This window comes from Passer domesticus, chromosome 1, assembly GCF_036417665.1.
Source record: "Passer domesticus isolate bPasDom1 chromosome 1, bPasDom1.hap1, whole genome shotgun sequence".
NCBI lineage: Eukaryota > Metazoa > Chordata > Aves > Passeriformes > Passeridae > Passer > Passer domesticus.
In genome coordinates, this window is record NC_087474.1 from 98,192,194 (window position 1) to 98,217,489 (window position 25,296).

General features: G+C 35.6%; 2 long non-coding RNA genes across 2 annotated transcripts; one reads left to right on the top strand and one right to left on the bottom strand.

The window, feature by feature from the left end:
- Window positions 1-1,538: 1,538 nt before the first annotated feature.
- On the bottom strand, window positions 1,539-4,106 carry LOC135306592 (uncharacterized). Its single transcript, XR_010367389.1, has 3 exons — window positions 4,060-4,106; window positions 3,098-3,213; window positions 1,539-2,456 (listed from the first exon to the last, which is right to left on the bottom strand). It is a non-coding gene; the product is annotated as an uncharacterized LOC135306592 (long non-coding RNA).
- A 2,945-nt stretch (window positions 4,107-7,051) lies between these two features.
- LOC135288992 (uncharacterized) lies at window positions 7,052-23,884 on the top strand. The gene is made up of 5 exons (XR_010351792.1): window positions 7,052-7,113; window positions 14,486-14,614; window positions 16,909-17,028; window positions 18,052-18,115; window positions 23,547-23,884. It is a non-coding gene; the product is annotated as an uncharacterized LOC135288992 (long non-coding RNA).
- The last annotated feature ends 1,412 nt before the right edge of the window (window positions 23,885-25,296 follow it).

A 25,296-nucleotide genomic window follows, 5' to 3' on the forward strand; every position in this document is an offset into this window, starting at 1 on the left:
TAGCTGAAGGGAAACTGTAAGGACCTTAACATTTTGTAGGTACTACATACCTCCTATTGTCTAAGGAAATAATGTTCAAATGTCCTGCAATCTTAATGACAGTACGGGTGGAAACAGACCTTCAACACATCTGTGGAGTTAGGCACAAAGGCCTAATGTTCATCCTTGGAGTTCCTCTTCTCAGCATTTATCCAACTCTGATTCCATGGTCCTCGTGACATGGCAATTCTCTAAGGAATTTTTTTAGCACCTCTTTTTACTTGCAGAGTCACAGATATCTTAATTTAGCATCACTGGCTAATTTTTTTTCTCTGCTTGCCCTTTCTGCTACCTACCCCTTTGCACTGCTGGGGCCAGCATTCAGGTTGTTACTACAAATTAATTTTTTTTTTTCCTTGAGCTGCACACTTTTACTTGCATTGACATAATTAACATACACAAATCATAATTACCATGCTGGAGTGACCTCTTGGATGGATCTTTTTTCAGCTTTGAACAAGCAGGAAATATGAAGATATTTGCAGATCTGTTTTTACAGCTCCTGCCATGCATCGGATGCTGACACTCCTGCATGCGCCCTGAGGTGCCCGGCACTGTCACTGCCCTGTGCTCAGGGTATTAATTGGCCAGCCAACAGCAAAACAGCCAATCAAACAGCTTAAGTAACAAAGGCTGCATTGTATATTTACTCTGATTATCTTACTTTTGCCTAATGAAGCTGCTTTAAGGTTTCTCTCCTGGCAAGGATCCAAAATGCTTTTATCTGCCTGCATGCAGTGGGCTGTCAAGCTGAGAGAAAAAGCCTCCTTTGTGTGCACGGTCTGTCTTGTTTTCAGAGGAGTTGCTACAGAGGAAAGGGTGGATATCTTTCTGGGTGCCTTGACTTTCATTTGTTGAAGGAGGACTGTAAGGGTGTCTTTTTCATAAATGTTCTGATTTTTTTTTAAACTTTGATCCCAGTGAATGGAGTGTGTGTTGAGAGTGCATCAGGCACACAGTTTCATGACCATGTGGCTCCTCCATTTTGATTAATTTTTGTGTCACTAGTGATATTACTGGGCTCACTGCTTATTTGCTAATGCCCTCTACAACTGGGTATATACTCTCTTTACTGACGGGTATATACCCCTGTCCCCATCCTTCTCAAAAATAATGGAGGGATCTTAATGCAAGTCTTACAAAGAAATTTCTGAAGGACTAAATCAAGAAATGAACCTGATAAGGACTTCAAATTTACATGGCCTTAGTTTCCAGTACAATGTCCAACTCAGTGATGCAATTCTTTAAGGCAAGAAGTGCGAAGAGGATGTAAGCAGCATAAGAGCAATCAGGTTTGTGCTCTCGGGAAAAAAAATTCACCAGTTTTTGTACTTCTTTCTCAACTTTTATTCCCGGTTAAGACCTTCTCTGAATTTAAAACAAAATTTTTCTTCAATTCTAGAGTTAAGACACTTTAAACAAAATTGTCTTATCAAATTTTGCAAAAGGTATCGTGTATTACAAAAGAGAAGATTTTATGTATTGTGGAATATTTTTCCCAATTATTTTATAACTGAAAAAATGTTGCACTCTTGTTTATATATAATTTTATTTTTCATTTAAGAAGTTCCTTTCATAGTCAAGTGATACCCTGCAGTAACTATAGGCCATGCAAAGAAACTTGTGCTGGAATGAGTTCATATTTGCTTCAACCTACTAATTTTCACTGCTGTATGTCAGAGGGCTTTGGTATACTTCAGACTGAATTTGCAAAATACTGTTTTTCCCACTGTTATTTTGTTGTTTTGGGGTTTTTTTCCTTATGTTTATGCAAACATTTATAAAATAGGACTTCCTGGCTTCATAGTTCCTATAGAAATACAGCCACCAAACTGAAACTCATGGAATTTGTTTAGGATTATTTCCTGAATATTATTATGTCAGGGTGCTGCCTGTGCGCCTTTACTCATTGTCAGAAAGGATGGTGACCAGATCTGTGCAGGGACTGAGGTGTCTCTGAGTCCTGACAGCCAGAGATCCTGGGAAGGATGTATTAAGGTCCCTGTCACTAAGTCCTTAAAAGAAATGCACTGTAGAAAATGCAGGGTATTAGGAAAACAGAGATCAAATTGGTGGAAGATGGTAGTGACTTGATCTCTTCGCTTTTGTAGTCAGAATGGTTCTCTGTTTTATATGGCCACAATACCAGAATTTACAGATTTTTGCGAGTGATTTGGTAAGAGCCCAAGGAATGCGTGTCGTGTTCCAGGGAAACTTGCATGGGGAGCTGAATGATGATACAGCAGGTCTCTGTCAGACACCTTCTGAAAGTAACTGCTTGTTTTTCCAGTGACAGAGGAGAGTGAGGTGCATCTGGAAGCTTGAAGGAAAATGCGATCACAGTGATTAGAGATGTTCTTATGTTGAAGTCACCATTTGTCTCCATTAATCCATTGGTCATCGATTGATGAGGGTGACTGAGTTAAAGAGAAGGGAAGCACACTGTTAGTGGGGGCTCTGGAAACCTCATTCTGTCCAACAAACTCTCCGTTTGGAGAGTCCTAATCAATGCAAAATCATACCTGTATAAAAACTTTTAACATATGCAATCTTCTTAATTCTTTTTCCCTTCTATACAGTCCTTTTGATCTCATTTCCCTTCTGCTGCTGTCTATTTCTATTCCAAGTTATCAACTAAGAATTTTTTTGTGTCTGTCCTGGTAGTGCTTACTGCAACTGCTCTAATAATAATTAATCAAATGTTTTTATTATTTTATTATTATCCTACAGGTAATGTTTTATCTCATTATATAATTTGACACCATTCAAAACCAGGTGAATGAAAAGTCTATTTTATCTAACAATAAAAGGTAATTTTTCATTAATATGCAGAACTGTTTGCACTTTTTCTACAATTATTACTTATTTAACCTTTCAAAACTTAGATTTTTTTATGAACAACATTATCAGACATTGTTAGATCATTTTGCTGGCTTTTATAAAAGATAATGAGTACTCTTCCTTTGCATGTTCAGTGTAAAGTAATTGTAGCTATCTTGTGGTTTTAAGAAATGTTCAGCCACCATAAACAACGTATTTCAGTGTATGAAAGACGTACCATATATGTCACTTTCTGTTTAGTGTGTGCCTATTCCAAGATACCAAAGGAGCTGAAGTAGGTTCATAATGGATGTCGTTGTTTGCTTTAGGTAAAACAAATACGTTTTTTTGATCCTGTGTGTATGAACAGAAAATGCTGTGTGACAAATCCATAGATAAAAGACACATGCAGCTGCTTCTCAGTATCTCAAGCATGGTGCAGAGCAAATAACTAATCAATTTTCTTTTAGATCAGTAACAAGTCATGTATTAATGAGTAAAACCTGTTTCACAGTTACGTGCCATATGAAAATTCATCCTCTGGAAACATAACTTGGTTGCTGGACAACATGCATCCTTTCTGTAACAGCCAGGGTTCTGTTTCCAGTGTCATGTTAAGCTATTGATAACCAGCCCAAACACTCAAATATCTTACGTCACTGAATCAACAAAAGCTTTTGCAGAAAGTCTGTTACTTCATTGATTATAGTCGAGAATTCAGATTTCCCTGTATATCTTATGCGATGTGAAAAAAAAGAGAAGAACAACAGAAAAGCAAACCAATTTCACTCAAATTATGATAAGAATGTAATTTAATTCTTATTTCTCCATACCTGTTACTGACAGGTACCTATTAGGTGCTGCATCAGAATGGAACATCCCGCATAGTGAAAATGAAATAGATTTCTGCTCGATATATCAAAAATCTGATTTCTTTTTTTTTTTGTATGTGTTCTGACTAGTTTTCAGTATTACAGTATCTTTACCCATGTATGTGATGGCTATGAATTTTCATTTTAAGCGGGTTTATTTCACTATGAAATTATTTTTGGACTTTGTACCTTCCCTGCATGAATCTTTTAAAAGCAAGAAAGCTCTTACATTACTGTCTACATAAAAATATTAGGACATTTTTCTTCCTGTGCAGAGTCAATATAAATACCCAGAATCACAGAATATGCTGAATTGAAAGGGACCTACAAGGATCATTGAGTTCAGCTCCTGGCCCTACACAGGACATTCCAAGAGTGACATCATGTCTGAAAGTGTCCAAACATTCCTTGAACTCTGTCAGTCTTCATGCTGTGATCATCTCCCTGGGGAGCCTGTTCCAGTGCCCAAACACCCTCTGGGTGAAAAACCTTTTCCTGATATCCAACCTAAACTTCCCTGACTCAGTTCCATGCCGTTTCCTTGAGTCCTGTCACTGTTAATCACAATAAAACATAATCTCTCTATAAATGTGATATGTGGGTGTGAGTTTAGGTCTTAGATAAGCTAAAGAAGAATGTGAAAGGTAGTTGGGATTGTCTTTGTCTCTGGCATGTCTGCAGTAGCAAGTAAACCAGCAGAAGCAAGATCTGTACTGTGAAACACTTGGTGTTCATGTCCACACAAGTCACATTTTAACAGGGGGGAAGGAGGGGGATGAACTCTAGGCTATCCTATAGTCTCCAGTCCATTTGCAGCTGGTGTGCATTGAAACTGCTCCTTCTTCCTTAGTTTCACCTGAAAGGATTTCAGTTCAAGTGCTCCATAGCAGCTCCATGGTGCATTTCAAAATAGAGTAAATGGGGACAATTGGCAGTTCAAAACTGCTCTCCTGATACAAATTAAGACACAAATGTAGGCACATATACTATGTCTCAAAAGCCATAATCAGGCCATAATAAAAAAGATAGGAAATGGCTCTTAAAAGGCAACAATAAGACCTAAGAAATGGCAGATCTAAAGGAAAAGTACACTTACTATGGATATCAATGCACAAAACCAATGAAATGAAATGAATGCTGTAACCTGATCAGAAGGTATGAGATGTAGTAAAAAAAGACACCTCTTAATACTATAGCTAAGGGACATTAGTATTTTCTTCATAATATCAAGGAACAAATGTAATTAAAAAGAAACATTCACAACATTATACAAAGAAAGTCTGTTAAAAAAAATACTGAAAAACCACAAATATTCAGCAAAAAAGTCTGTGTAGGGACAAAAGGCAACACAGATGTAGTATGTTTCATTCCAAAAAAAAATAAGCCTTTATACAAGCTTGTACAAGTAGAGGGACTGAAGGATTTAAGAAAAGATACAGTGTGCAGAACCATCTGCTGCTGAAACAGTGGATTTACAAATTGAAATTTTCTTGAGTTGCATTGGACAAGAGAGCCCTTTTTCTTCTCACACACTTTTCATTGCAGTTACATGTGTAGCAGCACGATATATGAGGGAAAGAATAATAAAAGAAGCAGAGAGCAAAGAAACTGCACAGATGTCCTCTCCCTGCCCCTCACCCTGATTATTCTTACAGGTTCTGCTGATACATTAGAATAACTATGAATTCATTGGCAAGGATCTGTACCATCTAATGAAGAAAAGTTACTCACAAAAGCAAGACCTTATTTCTTGCTATTTGAATGGGAAATTCCCTCAGAGCAGAACACTTGTTGCCATCTAAACATAATGCAATAAATAGATGGCATCCACTTTGTATTTATTGAGCAATGTGTTTACTGTAATTCACTTGAATACATATAAATCTGTACTAATAGTTTTTTACTAGGTGCTATGCTTGACTCAGTAGGTGTTAACTTTGATTTAGTAGATTAAATATCTGATTCAGCAGATAATTCACATGTTTCGACAGGTTGTATAGTTGATTCAACATATGAAGTATCTGGCAGTGTTTATTTTTTCTGAAGGTTGTTTTATCCACATTAGAATGAACTTTGTTTAGTTCTCCATATGGCGCATTACTTTAAGTGCAAGTTAAACATTTTATCAGGAATGTACATTGTAAAGTGTTCATTTAAATATATTTGAATAGCCTTTCTGAATTTTTAAGCAGAAGATTATTCCCTTATGACAAGTTTTGTGTTTAAACATTATTCTTCTATTAATACTAGTTTTTGTTCAGTTTTGACACTGAAATTTTAGAATCAAAAAAAGATGTTTTTCAAGGTACTTTTTTTAACTATCTCATGCCCAAAGGATAAAAAAAACCACCCCAAACATAAAAGCAGAATAGGGAAAAGATGCAGGTTTCAAAATATGATGGTTCATTTTTGAGAAATGGTTGTTTATTTTTTGCCTTTATCCTCAGTTCTTTTACATCTTACAGGTTGTGCAGCAGAAACTAATTTAAAAGAAACCTTGACAATAAAGCAGACAGAGGAGAATTAGCCTGGAAAAATACGAAGAAGAGTAAGGAGAAATAAAAGAGTAATATGGTGGTGTTGGTTGAATATCTAAGGACAGACTGTGGAAGAACATGTTACAACATACTCCTAAGTAAATGTTTTGGCAATAGGCAACATTTAAGTTCACAGGAACTTTATCAAAAATTAATGCAGAGAAGAACCATAGCATTTCATAGTAACGTGTGTGAGAGCTAACAAAGAGCAGGTCTTTCAGAAGGCACCACAAACATCCAAGGAAGTTCTTGCCCTGACCGTCACATCCCCATCTAGTGGTGCTTTCTAAGAGTCTCACTATACAAAAGTAAATGTAATCTTGGCTAGCAGAATGGACTGGTTCTGAATTTTTCCTGGAGTCTTAGCAGTAGATTTAGCTGGATCTTAATTGTTAAAATCATGAAATCAGGTAAGCAGGAGTTGACAAGTAGGATCCTAAGTACTCAGGTCAAAGTCTGGCATAGCTAGACACTCATCAAGTGCTCAGTATTTTGTTCCTGTTTTTCCTTTCACACATTAGACTACTGATGGTGAGACATAAACCTGTAGTGAAAATCATAGGACTTTATTCTGTTTGACTTCTTAGAGATTTCATTGAAAACTACTACTCTATGCAACTTGACCATCCTGTGGTGGCAAATATTCTTTTGTTTAATTATTTTTTCTTGTTCTAAATTATAATTGCAGTTTTTTATTGCAGGTGGTTAATCTTGTTTTATTTTGCAATGGTTGTTTTATTTGTATTTTAATTACATATTTAATGTTTTTAGGACTAAGAGAAAGTTGGATAGTTCTGGAAAATACCAGGCACACCAAACAGTATTAGGAAGATACAAAATGTTAAGTAGGTAAGACAAGAGAAGAATAACTGCCGAACTGTTCTAAATAGATTATAAGATTTTAGCCTTTTAATCTTATATTAGGTTATCCTAACTTTACATTTTATAGTCATTTTACTGAGTGTTGGCTATACTGACTGCTTTTATTTACATCTGAACGGATTAATAAATTAAGATGCAATTTTTGCATCTTTAACCCTAATCTTTGTAAAATGCAGAAATTAGAATTTCCTAGACAAAGTGATTTCATTTATTGAAATTGATTTTGGATGTTACTTGCCATTGACTTTTTAAACAACTGTGCTAAAGAACTCTAAATATGAAGTTAATGTACTATGCTCTTGATCTACATTGGAATGGGCGAAGTTCTACCTTTGTAATGCATGACTAAAGATATTAGAGGTAAAGAAAGCATGAATATCAATCTGTTTCTGTACTCAAAATGACCCCTGGTTTTATTAGTAATGGAATCTAAGTGACATCATCTTTTGACAGTCATGATCTTTAACCCAGTTTGATCTAAACCAGACTCCTTTGGAATGATATCATTAAGGTAAATCCCTGAAAGAAGAGCAAACCATTTTATTATAAACCATTTAAGGATATTAAGTTACTGGGAATGATTTCACTGATTTTTTTCCTTGTAAAGGACAAACAATTTCAAGATTGCGTGTTAATATAAAGAAAAAACTGAACTTCAATTTTTTTTTCAGTTGTATTAGGTTTAATCTTCTTAAATAAATTATAAATCCTCACATCTTTTAAAACATGATTCAGAAGTCACTGAAATATTTCTTACATGAATGCTGCCATGCAAACTATATTATTATACCTAATTCTATTAAACAATATTGAACTGCAATAAAAATGCAAAAAAACCACAAAAAACCAAAAAACCAAAAAAACTATTTTATGCAAGGAATCTTATTCTCTCCACCCTGTCCACTCTAAACCCATTCCATCTGTCCCGTGAATTTATGGTTCCTTTCAGTAACTGGCCATTCTGGGATTGTTCTCCTTTATTGCCACATATTGACTAACCATTTAATGAATTAACCAAGGTCTTTTGTTTATGATGTATCACAAAAGATTATTTTAAATATTGAACACTGATACTAAATGAAGACTGGTAAGCTTCAATTTGATACCAGAGAGAAAAATATTGTTCAAAATACCCACTTAGGCGTGGAAAGTTGCAAGCAAAAGATGTGTGATTTGATTGTGGTATAAATTTTTGCTCTTGATTTTTTCTTAAAAGTTTTAGAAACTTTTTCTTAAAAGTTTTTTAAAGCTTTTTCTTAAAAATTTCAGAAACTTCTAGGTCATTGAATGGAAATGAAAATAGCAGCTGAACACTCTCAATAGCAAAAATGCACAAATACACTTTCAAGAGCATTGCTGCTACCAGGAGAAACATGAACTTTGAATCAACTTACTTGTTTTGTCAATGTTTTTCCCTGAAAACAGATTGCATACAGACAATCTTACAGTGGCATTATCTTGAGCTTAATCCTGATATTTTTGGTAGCCTTACTTTTGTTTTTATCTTCCAGCCAGGTGTTTCCAATAGTTTTGACTGTAAGATAACCCAATAGCTGGTGATTAATGTAGCCATCGTAGAGAACATAAACAATCCCGGAAACAGAACTCAAAGTTCAAATATGGATGCTAACAGTAATTGCTTTTAACAAGTGCAAGGAAGAAGTGAGAGGAAACCTGGTATTGAATTTTGTGTTGCCAAAGAGCAACTGACCAGCGATAACAGAAGCATCAGAAACACAGAGTGCAGAGAGGTAGCACTTTGCACAGGAAGTATCATGAAACAGCCCATGTCAGCCCAGTAGTAATTGGGCCTTTGAAGTTTCAAATGTGAGAAGAGATGAACATTCATCTTTAAAGTGTGCTGAGTCTCAGGGATTACTTTTGGTTAAAGTAGGAATGTGCAGTTATTTGAAACCTGACCCTGAGGTCTCTAAAAAGTTTGGCTTAGGTTGTGCTAGAGCTGACCTTGTAAATTTAGACAGCTGCTAGACTACTGCTAGGAGCAAATTATTACAGCAATTGTGATTTTCATGACTAGCATAAAAGCAAAGGGCACCTATTTAAGACCTGTGAGGTCAACTTTCACATTTACTACATTGCAGAGAAGGAGAAGCGGTGCAGTCTCGCGAGAATAAGGTACGGTGAAGAACTTTGAGATTCTGCATAAAGCTGGAGGAAAAAGAAGAAAAACACATATAAATATAGCAGTCTAGTTCTTTCAAGACATGAGTTATTCTGGCAAAAAAGATATTATTTCAGAATATTTTATTTTTGAAAAAAATCTCATTTACAAGCAAGTATTTAGAGACAATGTGCCAAATATTAAAAACATATAGCAAACCTTGAAGTCATAACAGGTTTTAAAATTTGATTGTTTTGCCTCTATTTTTAAATTAATAAATACTTAGGCAAAATGGGTTTATCAAAATTCAGTTGATTTTCTTTTTGTGTTTGCTGCAATTGAAGACTGGATATTAGCCTAAAAATACCATTTTGTGGTCACTTTATTCAATGCTGTGTCAATCAGAGATGAAAATCATCAAATTTTTATTTGAACTTTGGAATGGTTTCTATTTGATCTGTGTTTTTAAGTCACAGATGGCTCTTCTGGTGATTGGAATTCTGCAGTTTTATTAATGAATTAAAAAAGCTGAGCATTATTTCTTTATGTGAGGTTTTAGAATTTAATGTGGAAGCAAGTTGGGGTTTTTTTGCTTCACTTTTTATTAAAAGAACAAAATTACTGCTATGGTTTTTAGCCTGTTCGCACATCTGCATAGCATTTGATTATGTGCTCTTCTAAGAACACTTAATATTTGATGGACCCAGAATTCAAACACTCATGTACACTAATCTTGCCTTATTCAGCTTACTGACACATGAGAACTAACTGATTTATTTAGTTTATTTTCACCTTTGTGACTCAGGTGTTTATCAGCAAACCACCTGAATTCTAAAGAAAAAAATTAAAAATTGATTTTGCATCTCTGTACTGAGATGTGATGGTTTCACAGAGATATGTAGAATCCAAAAAGGTATCGTCACCCAAAATGTTGAAATCTGATTTTAATATAGTTAATATTACTTAATTAGTTTAATTAATTTAATTAATTAGTTAATTAATTTGGAGCTCAAACTCATGAGCTTTGTTGTGCTGAAAAATATACTCATCAAAAGCAGAACCTACAAAAGCCAGGTACAAAAAGAAGCAGCAAATCAGATTTTACAATGAGTGATATTGGTTATGTTGTTCAAGTGTTGGGAGTTATGTTGTTCAGGTTATGGGAGTTCAGGTGTTGTTTAAAAGATATTTTGAGGAAGAGCTCACTGACAGAGAAATTGGAAAGAATAGGAAAAAACCTAAAAAAAGTAATGGCAGATAGTCATAAGAGGATAGGCATTTTAAAAAAAAAGAGTTGATGAGTAACTGAGAGAACAAGGAGAAGAGTGAATGCTAGTTGTCTAGGAAGATGCCATTAGGCATTTGAATGAGAGTGGTTTTGACTGATTGCAAAGGATCTTATTTGAGAGGATCTAGGATGGAGTGCATTTGAATTTGTGTATAATATAGAACTTCATTTAGCTCAGAGGTGCAAGAGAGATGGACCACCTGGACAAGCCGATCAGTAAGCTACATGTATATTCAAGGAGAAAGAGCCACAGGAGTTTTAGAAGTGTGGAAAAACAAGAAAATGCATAAGAATGAACTCAGGAAGGATCAACAAATGGGCTGGATTCACTAGTGAGCATGTAGGAAGGTCGTGGGTTTTGTCAGTCATTGTTTAAAATGAATCAGTGAGACCCTGTGTGCTGAAACAGAGATTTGAGAATAAGCAAAATGCCACAAATGATGATGTGGACAGGGCACATGAGTTCTAGGAAGGAAAGCAGACCTGTTTAGCCTGAACATAGACCTGCATTCACTAATGGTAAGAGTACCATCAGAATAACAGACTGCAGGAATTGATGACTTGCAGTTGTAGAGTAGACCTTGCAATACGAGAAATGGAAGGTGAATGAAGGACAGGAAAAAGTGAGAAACAGTAAAGATCATGTTTTAATAACTATAGGCTGTTCTTTGCCTTTGTACATGCTCAGCAGTCGTCTCTTCACCTTTTAGATCCATTAATACAGACAGGAATGTGGTTTTTTTTAATTTATATTGTGACTTTTAACCCCCTGGAGATAAATAGAGCTAAATAAATCCTTTGGTGTCCTTTACGTTTTCTAGAACTGGAAGGCTTCCTGTATGTCTGTTCTTAATGCTCTTCAGGTTTCAAGAGTTTTTTTGAAGTGTGTGAACAGAGGTTAAATTTTCCAGAAGGTATTTCTTTAGTCTATATTCAGTTTAAGATCACATCACTACATATTATCATGTTCTTGATGCATCAATAAAGCCTGTATATTCTAGTAGCTTCTAAAGTTTTAAAAATTTATTTTGCTTTCTTTCCTGTCAGTAAGGTTTACATTTTTGTGGAATTCACATATTTTGGAAAATATACTAAAGAAAGTTTATGGTATTCAGTAAACTTTGGATGAATTAGTTCACTGACTGTGCTACCAAAAAATTTTAGATGGTGGTAAATACGCATCTAGAAGCCTTACTTGTCAAGGGGAGAAGTTGGTCAGTACAAGAAGCATGTATTTCTTCTGCCATGGTGTAATTTTGCTATTAATTCCAAAAGCAGAAATCAATGCTGTTCATTAGGATTACCCTCATGGACCCCTACCCTGGGCTGTTTGCTGAGTTGTTTCTTTTTAAAAAATATTAAAGCTCTTTGTTGAGCTTACTCCCTCTCTTCTACTAATAAATTTATACTTTTGGTATTTCCTAAATGTTTTATATTTGTAAGCGACATTAAGTATTGTATACTCTGCTGTTTCTGACTGACACTTCACACATAGCCCTTTCACTCTCGTCTCAGTAGTGTAACAAATATTGTTCACTATATTTTAGTTGTCAGCGGAGATGAAAGTTATTCCCAGCAAAATCTGCCATGTAGTTGGCAGTCATAGAACAAGTGACATCAAGCACAAGTCCCTTTCTGTCAGGGTTATGGCCTGATACTGATTGGAATAATGTTATGGTTTTGCATGCCATGCACCTCTGGTGAATACACAATAGATATGCTGGTTGGACATTGTCTTAACACCTAACACTAGGGCTGGTAATTGTAGTGGATTGTTCTTGAAAGTCAATGCCTTTTCTTTGTGGTCAATTGTTTGCTCTTCTGCTTATAGAAGAGAACATGGACTGTATATATTTCTTTATAAAACCTGGTAAAATGTTGTGACACCTACTAGCAAAATACTAAGATGCAAAGACTTCAGAAATATTTATGTAATCTCACCTTTACTGGCATCAAGCTCTTCTAATGACTTTGTAAGAGATGGAGATGGAATTTCGTAGAAGGGAGTCTGGTCTGTCTTTGGATATTCTGCAGTTTAGGACTCACAGATGGTTTCATTCAAGTGGATCTAGTTTCATTTGCTTTGTTAAATGCAGTAATCCTGATGAGCAGGCACCAAATGCAAAGATAGCTTGGACAGGCATTTTCAATAATCCTTTATGGTAATGAATATCACTTTAAATTGTGTTCACTGTTTAAGCAATGTGTTGTGTAGAGTGAAAGTTTTTAAAGATGGAGGAGAGTATTTGGGATTAGGGAAAACATTTCTGCAGTTTGGGTGAAAAGACACAGAGGTATTTGTCAGCCAGGATCTTCTAATAATTTCTGAGAAGTATTTTCTTTTGGAATTTTTCTTTCTTGTTCAGTTTTATGTCTGAAGTTCTAGTGGTATATTGAGAGGGTTTTCTATGTTTCCTCACCTCTGAAAACTGGCTCCAAAATAACCAAAACAAGTTTTCAAGCTCATTTGAGCTGTCCCAGCTTGACTGATACTACTTTTCCATTGGAGTAGCCACTGTGCTGTCAAATAACACTCACGTTACTCCTTTAATCTGAATTTTAGTGATATCAGGCTCCAGTTGCAATTTGTGCATCTTCTCAACATTAAAAAATTGAGAGGATGGGTGTGTTTGCGAGCATACTGACTAAAGTGCTTTCAGTAGACTGTAGTTAGTGTGTCCAACAGAGAATACAGAAATTAAAATGTATTTACTAAATTGTATCTGTACAGCAGTACCACAGTGTCACTAGTCTAGTCATTGTTTCTGTCATCACTCACTGCTTCCTAATGGATTTTTCCAACTTTTACCCTTGATTGGCTGATCTGATCTTGATTCAACTCTAGGGAAAGGATGGAAATTGCAACTGCTTAGGAACAGGCAACAAGAACCCCTGAAATACTTACAGAGAGTGCATGAAGCACCTGAGGTCTCTCAGTGGTTGACTATAATGCTATAAGGTGGTTACTGTAATAATAATAATATGTCAGTTGGGATAAAAAATCACTTCAAGACTATCACTGAAACATTTTGATAGCCTTTTTCAGATATCCAGGGGCAGTTCTAAATGATCTTGATTATTCTATCATGTACTTTGGACTTTTGTGCCTTGTGTTCTGCATTTTCCTACACTTTGAGAAACAGTGTTGTTTTGCCAAGTAACCTATATATGACTCCCTCCCCCATCAGTTATTAACACTGTGCTAATTTAAAGAAATATTATGCGTTACAGTTTTGCTATTTATACAACACCTGAAAGCATGTTTACATTGCTCCATTTCAAAAGAAACTCACTGCTCTATGAAATACTTGAGGTTGTCTCAAGTCCGGTCAGGGCTCACATCATTAAATAAATATCAAAGCAAACAACTGAGTTTTGTCTTTGATTGGAGAACTTCAAGGAATAAATATGCCGGTATACTTCAGTCCTGCCATAATTTTACCATGATTGCTTATATGCTTATGAAATGAAACAGTCTATTAGTACAAAGTAAATGTTGAAAATGCAAACTAATATTTATCTCAATCATAAGCCAAGCTGTTTCGTTTCCAAATGAAACGTGTTTACAATTGCATTTGCCTGCTGTGACTGATAAAGCTTGATAGTACTTTTGCTAAGTGTGTCTCTAAAGTTTTCCATGGATGTTGAGTTTACAACCTCCTGCAGACAGAACAGCCATAACATAAGCTACCAGTAAAAAGGAATGAAGTTATTTGTCAGTAATTGTATGCTAGCAATCTGAATACTACAGACCCTTTTAAAAGCATGTATTAAAGCATGTGTTAAAAGGTTTGCATGTATTTATTGCAAGAAGAAATTCTATTGGATTTCCATCACAAATAGTAAATGGTAAAACAATGGCCTAATTTTTAAGGTGTAAATGGGTTTCTGTTAATTAAACTGATTTGATTTTTCTTCCATGTAGACTTCTGTGGAGGTCTGGGTGAATGAAACTGGAACTGCTGTACTAATAACCCACGAATGTGCACAGAAACATGGACAAGCCTGCTATACTATGTTCAATGGTTAAGGACATCTCATGAAATTTGGAATGGTAAGTTTCTTCCAAAATAGCTTCCACCTTTTTTTTTTTTTTTCTGAATAATGTTGCCACTTTTTAATGGCTCATTTTGCTTTTCTAATTAAGAAAACTCCCAATTGCATCCTTTCTGGTGGCATGCAATGCTCATTTGAAGCTGAGGGAAATATTTTTATTTTACATTAAAAGAAGAATTAAGAATATGAAACTTACCATAAAAAGAATGGAAAATGTGCTGTTTCATAAAGCAAAGAGATTGCACCTTAGGAAAACCAAGTAAATTTGTTAGGAAAACTATGTAACAGGAGAGAACTGGGGGCCTTGAGAGTGTCAGGGTTTTTCCTAGCTTTGCTGGAAGTTTCTTTTACAGGTTCATATGTTGATTATGACCTTGGTCAGAACTGTCAAGCCACCTTTTTTTAGGACTTTGAGTTAAGTACATGTTTATAAAGTAAAAAAAATAAGGTGTTTTGGATAGTCTGAATAAAAATTACTTTCCTTCTAGAAGTTGTGTTTACATATTTTTCCTGTTACTATAAACTTCCCAGCACAGTTTATTGCTACAAATATTATCTTTAGCAGTCTTGTAGAATGGCTGAATATATTAGTTAAACTGTTCTAAATCTGATTTTTGACTAACAAAAAAGCACTCCACAAGCGTAAGAAATAGGGAAAACGACTGTGTTTCAGACAGCATTATAAGTCAATTGCAACTATTCTAACAGCAGCTGCTGGGAAACTTCTTTGAATTCTTTCAATACCATATCCTGACATTACAGAATCTGTCATTGTGATATATCTTGAAGTGTAGAGTAAAATATAGTACAGGCTTTTGCATGGTATGAAAAGTTTCAGTTTTATGACTATACTGTTATTCAGCCTTTCATCTGCAGTGCAGATCAACATTTCTGAATTTATTACATACATCTGTCTGAACTCTTGCTGCTCAGTGGGGAAAAACAACAGTTGAACATAGGAAACTGGAACTCCAGTTCTGGCAGGTTTTGTTCTGAATAATCAGAATATATCACAATCTTGTTTGAGGCAGATAAGCTAAAGCAAAATGAAACAAAATGAAAAAAAAACAATCAAACAAAATTACCATGTTTTAATTTCGATAAAATTAACAGAACAGGTATTTATTTTCCCTAGAAATAGTTTAGCTTTACATGATTTTGATTCTCAGCCTAACTAATCTTTAATTGCTTTCCCATGAATGTCTGAAAATTGTCTGAAAATCATCTGTAAACTGGCATTGCCATCTTCTATTTTTCAGCTGTTCTTGTAAAGGGACCAGGATTGAAGAAAACATAAATTAGGTAATTAAAATTAAAAGTAGAATTTTCTTTGGCTTATTCTTCAAACTCCTATATGTTTCTGGGAGGTAGACTAAAACTTTCCAGATAGCTTAGCATTTACATGAAAACCCAGGTGGCTGTGTAAATAATAAGGAGGGTGCATAAAAATAGAAGGGAAAAAATATTCATTCATCAACTTAATAAGAATATTGGGTGGAAATAAGAAGGCAGAGATGCAGATGGAGGAAAGATGCAGAGTTGAGATAGAATCAACAACTGAACTACAAGGAGTGAAAACAAACAGCTTCTAAATCAGAATCTGCTGAACTATTTGCATCAAGAAATGCTTTTGCACCTACATCTCTTCCTTCTGTTGTTGTACTGGCTTTAACTCTTAATGGAAAGCAGAGCGTTTGCATTCTTGATAAAATATCACTGAGAAATTGTCTTTCTTCCACAGCCTGCATAGATGGGGAAGAGCACAAGAGTCAGAGAAAAATCTCTAAGAAAGCAGGCAGTTTGGATGGCAGCAACATTTGCTTCAGCTTGCCTCTGTTTAGTCCATCTGAACAGTATTTCTCAATGCTGGATTTTTTTCTATTAAAGAATTTTTTTTGTCCCTCCCTCCCTCCCTCCCTCCCTCCCTCCCTCCCTCCCTCCCTCCCTCCCTCCCTCCCTCCCTCCCTCCCTCCCTCCCTCCCTCCCTCCCTCCCTCCCTCCCTCCCTCCCTCCCTCCCTCCCTCCCTCCCTCCCTCCACAATGATGATGCCAATCATGTGGTAAGAGAGGCTTGATATAACACCTTTCTTCACAGGCCCCTGTGTAGTCCACTTTTGAGGGATTTTCATTCCATACATCTGGTCTCTAACAATCTGCTCCTATATTAATTTTATCAATTGCTGTGTATTCTGTCCCATAACTGACATGATTCCTTTTATTCCTCCTTTCTCTCACTGAACATTCTGGGTTTGACAACAACATAGCAAATTGATGTCTTCTCCTTTCTTCCAGATCACCCTGATCTCCTTTTTCCATCACCACAGATCAATGTCTTCCTTCTAGGTCCAGATTTCTCATCCCTGTCCTTGTGATATCACTCTTCTTTGCATACAACATACAGATCATATCCAGGTAATGAATTATATTTATTTTTGAACAATAACACTGCTGCTGCAGTGGTTTCCTGTCAAATTACTGATCTGTTTTCCTCAGGTGGAAACACATGGTCATTCCTGTTTGAAATATTCCTTCCATACTTATCTGTCTCTCTTCTGTTACTCAGAAGTACTCAGACTGGAATTCAGTCTACCTGCCATATCTGTCCACATCAAATTCACATCACCAATAGTCATTACTCTAATTTAATTCTTTCTTCTCTTTCTGGTGTTCATCAAAGCACTATCATAAGGTCAATCTTTCTTCCATAGCCATTTCAAATGCTGAAACACCATTTCCAATTTTAAATTTCCCATTTAACTCCACCTCTTTCACATCCTGTAGCAACATACAACGTAATAATTATAAACTTGACATTTATTTTATTAGGTAAGGATTTCTACAAAGTAAAATATGGCATATATTCATTACATGCAGAAATACTGTGACTTAAATATGTGTAAAAATAATTCTGTATGTGAAATCCTATTGAAGGAATGTTTAAGTGCCTTTTATCTTTTTGTCTATGAATCCTAGCAGACTATTTTATAAATGTTTCAATTTGCCTCGGCAATAAAACAAATTCAAAATATATTTTCTTTCTTCTGAAATACAGCACTACTCTAAAAATTTTATAAATTGCTACCTTCATGTTTCTTCATTTTTGCATGCATCATCTTTTCAATGGCTTTCTCAGGGACTAGCTAATAATCTAATGCAGAAGATGTCCGGCTTTGTTTAATTCACATTTTTGCAGTCAGTTTACAAGACACAGTGCCCTCAGCCTGTGAGCAGGATTCAAGAATACTAAGTGTTGAACACATATGAAATATAATCCCAGGGGCCCATATATGTCCTCACCAGGGAAAGCTGACCCTCCTTTGCAGTTTAAATAGTTATTCCTGAATTTGTGTTCTGCATATTTTCCTGTACTTATTTTTAAAAGAACAGATAAAATATACCCTTGTTTTACTGCACTTTTCTATTTGCTGATGGCAGGAGATTCAGATGAATTTATATGGACATCATCAGACTTGAACAGGGTTAATCTGCTTAGGCTCAGGTGAGTTCATTTTAGTCTTGATTCACTTCATTGCACATCTATAATGGTTATTAACAAGCTTAAGGACCTTTGGGAGCTTATGGATAACAATGCAGCACCATGGAAGGTGGGAAATCATTATCCTCATAAGGCTGGTGTAATAATTTGCAGTCACACACAGTTTCTGTAGTAATCCTTGGGGCTGAGATAGGTCACTAGGTCTGTAAACCTTTCATCAACTTTATACATTTTTTGCACTTGCTCTTTAATTAATGAATATATAGTAACATAAAAGTAGATGTAAAGTGTTTAACATATAAGTTTGTTCAAGCATCACTGGCAAATTTTACTGCCTGTATGTGCATATTCATTTTAAATATAAAGCTTACGGGTTTTTTTTTCTCACTATCATATATATCCACTGTCTGTCTCATGATAATTGATATACAACATTTAAGAATTGGAAGAAGCTCCACTGAAAATTTTTTTAATTAATGATAATTTCAGATAATATTTCTTAGAGTATTCATTTAGTTCAAACTTTGTATTTAGATAATAACAGGTGTGAAAATAGTTCTATATGTAAAAGAGATGCTTATTCTGTAATGTTTTAATATAAGTCCAAAAACTGGCAATAAATGCATATATTAATATTATAATAAGTTGTGGATATATAATATTCAAAACACATATGTTTTCAATACCATGTTTTCCACAGTTTTTCAAATAATTAGTTATAGTAAGAGGATATTGTACACTTTCTAAGAGAGCAGAGGTTGATATGAGGTTGAATGAGGTTCTGTAACGTTGAAATTTAGTCATCTTTAATCTCTGTGTTTTTTCATGCAAACAGCAAGACCAGCTTCTTTAATATGTTAAATTTGGTAATGAAACACCATTTTCTCCCCCCACATTTATGATATTCTTTTCTTTTACATAAGCATAAGTCATTAATTTTAGTCTGAGCAAGAGTAGCATTAAATTTGAATTAATAGAATAATAAGTTCTAGGGTTTTATAATTACCAAGTTTATTTTTTTTAGAGTTACTTCTGCAAGACAGGGAAGTTATAAGAGCTATAAATTTCTACTAGTTTTGCTCTTCTGGAAAATTTTGACACATTGGACCCATTGGTCAATCTGAAAAAATACACTGTAGAGCAGGTGGTGTCTGAGACTGTATCCAAAGCAGAGAAGGTAATTATTGAGAGTTATCCAGGTGAAATTGCAGCTTGAGCAAGTCCACAAAGGGTCTCAGGACCACAGCCCACTCCATTTCAGAAATGTCGTCCCCTCATTTCTTACTCAGAGGATGGAAGAAGTCAGAGTAGTTGCACTTCCTATCTCATTTGGTGTTGTCTGAAATTTTTTTTTGTAATTGAAGACCAGAATCAATGTCCTTCTCTCCCTAAGTAAAACCAACTGTTTCATATTGTACTACTCTGAAAAGTGTCTTTTAGCTCCTTCTAGGAAGCACATTATTGGCAAAGATGGAGGCAGATGTGTTATTCTCCTTTTGATGCTGCATCCTAAAGTAACAATGAAGTCAGGGGTTAGAAAGAGAATATGCAAAAGAGGAGAACAACCCAGTAGTAATTAGGAGATGCAGGAAAGAGAGGAAATGAAACAGCAAACTTCTTAAATTTCAGTGCTGGCTCTGAAAAATGAATTTTTTGTTGGATAAAATCTGACATATCAAAGAGAATACAGACATTTCTCAGAAGGTTTCCAGAACCTTATAAACTGCTGCTAGTTGGCAACACAAGTTTTGGCTTGGAAAAGCCACACAGCTTGTCACGGATATAACAAGTGATTGTAGTCTCTCATATGATTGGACCTATGCCAGGACACTGTCCAAAATGAAGATATACCCTATCATTGTAATGGATGCATGTTTGATTAGTCAAAGGGTCATGGTAGCACCTTCCACTGGTATTGCTTGGTGTGTAAGCAAGCTGCTATTACCTCATCAGACATCATTTTGTCTTATGAAGGGAGATACCTGAATTTTGAATGAACAGACATGCAGTTTGCTGAGAAGGTACAGGATTGAAGGCCGTCATTGAGCAAGAGTGTTTGGGTATAATTTTCAAGTCAGTCTTTCATTGAGCCCTTTATAATTATTTGTATGTTAATACATTTTTTAAAACTGTTTGGCAGCTACTAGACAATCTGAATAAAGGCAGTTTTGCATCTTGTTTTCAATAAGGAAGCCAAAAATTTCTGGTGAAGAAACAGTAACAGCCTGCCTTTGGGGGCTGGTGTGTGTAGCATAATCTATTGATTCACTGGAAATTAGAAAGCATGGGTATCTCTCCTGGCTACACTCCAGTGGAATGTGTTAGTTTGGACAAATCACTTAGCTTCCGTGTGCTTCACTTGCTCCATCTGTAAAATGGAGATAATTATGGTATATGCCTCTCAAGGATGTTACAGTACTTAATTAGTGAATTTGTAATTCCTTGGAAGTCTTCAGAGGAAATATATTATATGTTAAATATGTCTAAAGTATATTAAAATAATTTTAAAATTATTATAATCACTCCCTATTTAAAACATATCTTTTTTTCTTTGAAGTTATGGAGCTTTGGGACAAAGAATGAAATATTCTTGAGAACAAATGAAAAAATAATTTTACCTGCTTCTCAAGTGCTTGTTGGTCAGCTGGTGACTTTAAAGGCTATGCTTATCCATTGTAGCAAAAAGAAGGTTATAATCACTTATGTCTTCCAATATGTTGTGTAAAAATGTTAGAGATGGTGGGAAAGCAACTAATTTCAAGGAATGATCATAGAATCACAAGTCATAGAATGTCCTATGTTGGAAGAGACCTCAATGATCATTTAGTTACAACTTCCCTGCCATGGGCAGGGGAACCTTTCACAGCACCAGGCTGCTCAGGGCCCCTCCAGCTACAGCCAAGGGCCAGCCATGAATTAATGTAGACCAGAAATTGCAAGCAGGTTTCTTGGGTAATCAAGTTCTAGAACCACTGAAATATGAACAAGTGTTCACAAAAAAACTTTGAAAATATTTAGGTTATGATCAGGCAGGAAGTGCAAAGTGTTACACATTTCAGCAGTCAAAGTAACAGAGGGCTGTACCCAAACCTTTAGGAACTGCAGTTTACTACAACTAAGCTTTGCAACACATAGCAAGTATAAATGTGGCATCATGTCATGGTCACAGAGGCAGAGCAGGCTCTATCTCTGCTATGTGCAGTTGTATCTCTGTTGTGTGCACAGAACCCTTGTCAAGCCATTTTGTCAGATCTGATGTACAACAAGGAAATAGTGCCACATGAAGGAAGTTGTTCTTACTGCTCTGTGATATTCAGAAAAGGATGATCATATGTCTTATCAGTTATAAGTTCCTCATGACATTTGCTTTTTGCTCAAGACATATGTAACATTGCAGTTTTTAGTTTTAGTACTGAGCAAGAGTCAGCTGCCTTTTTCAGCTACTGAGTGATAATCAATCTGTGCTGTATAGAGTGTAGTTAGAATAACTACATAGAGCCATACATTGATCTACATGCTTGACATGGATAGAATTAAACCTTACTCAGCACCTTCTTCTCAGTAGCTAGTTTTGGCATCTGGCTTAGTTTCAACCTGGTTTCAGATTAAGTAAATGCAACAAATATCTAAAAATATCTGTTAAACTGTAAGGAACTAAACTCCTATTTTTCTTCAATTAATCAGTAATATAGGTATATAAACAGTAGGTATAATTCTCATCTGTGATGCAACATCATATACTTCATTAGTGTAAAAAAACCTGATTCTAAAATATCAATTGAAAAAAAAAACCTAACTGAAATATTCTTTGATGAGTTCTTTCATTATGGAAAAATATTGTTAACGATTGTGTGTACATTTGCATTTTGGTTGAGAACAGCACTGCTGCTTGAAAACAAATTCCCTAGCCAAAGCATTCGCTGCAGTTTGATCTGGATTTGTAGAGCAGTTTTACTGCATGCAGCTGGATTCCTATCAAGTAAAAATGTTTTGATCTTGTTGCACACCAAATGCAACTCCAAATCTGGAGTAAAGGTGAAAAAAATCCACATCTATGACTTGTCCTCCAGATGGCTAAGAATGATCATGTCCTTACATGGTAAGGACAGTCAGCCCAGGGGACCAAAGCAAACTGAGTACAGTGTAAGACCCTGACTGAAAAACCACTGAGATGTAGGAGCTGCAGCAGCAGCTGTTTTGATCTTCTGACTCCTCCTATCACAGTAAACCACTTCTTAGTACCCACATGGCCAGTATTATCCTGCCCACAAATAATTTTTCATGTAATTCTATTATTTTATTTTGGTATGTGAATTTGTAAATCTGTAATTACACACAAATACACAATCATGTATATAGGAAAACACATGCTGCATACTTTAAGGCAGAACCATCTGTAACTTTTTTGATAAAAATTCACAGGAAAAAGGTTTTAATGCTTTCTTTTCTCACTTCAGTGATGACATTGTTAAAGTTCTTATTCAGAAACTGTAACATAGGCAAAAGAGCACAAAGTTGTCCAAGATTTTAATTGGCTGGAAACTCCTGTAAAATGGATTATAGAAGTGAATTACTGGTGAGTGGTATAACCAGAATGCATTCAACTGATGTGTACCACGATGTTGATTTGCAGTAGCCCTATGAACACTAAGGACATTCCAGAGGACTGGAAGAAAGATAACACCATGCCAGTACTTAAAAGACTAAATGAGCCAACCCACATAATTATAGGGCTGTCAGCATGACATCGATCCCAGGCAAAATAATAGAGTTACTGAAATGGGACTCTGTTTCTAAAAGAATGAAAGGAGGAAAATTGAATGAATACCAATCAACATAAGCATATGGAAAATAGGCCCTGTCAAAATAACTTTCTTTTGTGCAAGATTACTTCTTTGGTTGCAAAATGGAATTGTGTTGATACAAGCTACCCAGGCTTCAGTAAGACATTACATGTCTTGCAAACCATATATATGACATATATGGATAGTTATATAGATTATTTTAGTTTAAAATCAGTGATTTAAAATTAACACAGTACACAGGAAAGATCTTATGGGTTCTGATATATAAACACAGACTTAGCACCAAATATGTGAGATTTGAACTCAGTATTGGAGGTTTTGAGATTTTTTTTTTATTGTTAGAATCTATTCAATATTTTGTATCAGTGATGAGATATTAAATAATTGTGAATTGATGCATTTCCACCATTTCTGGCAGTGGAAAAATTTGAAGAGATAGTTAATGAACAGGATCAGTTATTGCAACAGAAGATTATGTTTATCTCATGTGACTTCTAGAAACCATGGGATGCAGTGTGGTCACTTAAAGAGTAGAACACCAAGGACCTGCTACATGTCAGGGTTCAGATTTGATTGCTCTCATTGCAGAGATATCACACAAAACAATGGAGTTGGTTTTTATTTTCCAGACATTCCTTACGAAGAATGGGATGAGGAGAGGCAGGGGAAGCAATGAAGCTATGCTCACTGACTACTGGAAGCAAACGCAGGAGATGTTTCCATCTACTTTCCACGGAGAGAAGGTTGCTGGCAGCCTCTTCCGTTCTCATCCTCTATGACAGGACACTTCAAATGATATTTTATCATTCACAGTTTTCCCTGTGGCCTCCCTGATTTGTTTCCCTAGGACTCTTGTGTTCCCTCCCCCTTTAGAGTGTCTCACAACTGACATTTTGCTGCTTCCAGTGACACCAAGGAGCAGAACTCAGTTGCTCACGAGCTACCTGTGTACTGTATGCTCTTAATATTAAAGAGGTTAACTATGTTCAACATATTGGAGGTGAATTCTGTAGGGCTCTGCAGACAAAACACAGTAGAAAGCATGATGCTTAAGTATGTAGCCCGGGTCTTGGAATATGACTCTGAATTAGTCAAATAAGTTCCTGACACAGTGTCCAGGAAGAATTAGTTCCCTTGTAGGGGGATCCAGAAGAAACAGGATACTAAATTATCAGCATGTGAAACAACAGAAATGACTTAAAAGCAGTACTACACAAATAACTGACTGTGGACAGCATCCTCCTTTACTTTCCTTTTTAACCACTATTTGAACATTTTCATTTTCTGTGGTTGCAGGCAACAGAATCAAGTTTCACAGGCTGCATGCAGCCACTGAGTTAGAGGAAAAGCAACTTTTTTCTTTTTTTTTTTATTCCTAAGTAAGATATTATTAGAGGTAAATTGACCCGTACCTCAAAATTTCTTGGCTTAGTCTGCAAAGACACACAAGACTCTTGGCTTCTTCAATAGACATTGGATAAAGGAAAGATAAAGTTAGATTCTGGAGAAAGCCAGTGCTGCTGCTGTTTTCAATTAGTGAAATAAAATAGAAAATTTAGAAATTATCAAACTTAGGTTGAGGTTTGCTTGGGCAAGACTCTCAGCTGATGTAAAGCAACGTAATTTTCCATATTTACAGTTGGATTCCTTTCTTTCATATCAGCTGAGAATCTGGCAGCTATTATTTATTTAGGCTTTCAGCATGACACGAAACTGCTCTGAGATACTTCTCTTTTTTTCTCATTCAACCATAAGCCAGAGTACAAATGTTTGGTAATAAATTTTTCTTACCACTGGAATTTAGACTAGATACAAATGTAATTTAGCTGGTACTTTATTTTACAGCTCAGGGGATTTGTTGGATACTTACTTAGGGCAAAAGCATTTAGCTTTAGATATTGACACCAGCCGTGCTGTCATCTGGCAAACACTGGAGCACATATAGTACTTAGGAGAATTATATTTGGTAAATAAAAAAGATGTGTAAGTAAAAAATATGTTGATTGTAGTACAGGCTGATATTTTAAGCAGTCACAGATGGCAATGTACTAACTGGTTATTGACAGCAATATCAGCTCTAGAAAGGATTTTGACAGGTCTCATCATACAATGATTAATTACTGCAAGGCACTCCAATTTCCTCTCTTGTTCAGCTCATGGCTCAGAGTAAAATCTGTTGCTCTTATTACACTCTACAACACAGGAAATATCTTCTCACTGCTGTATCCAAGGACCAATCAAGAGCCCAAAAGTCACTCAAAGAGGACTCAGAGTCAATGCTGGAAAAAGGCCTTTCCTCAAGGGATTGAGAAAGGAAGGAAGTTAATATGGCTTTGCTCTCTGTGTTTTAATTTGTTTTAAATGGTAGTAGAGACTAAT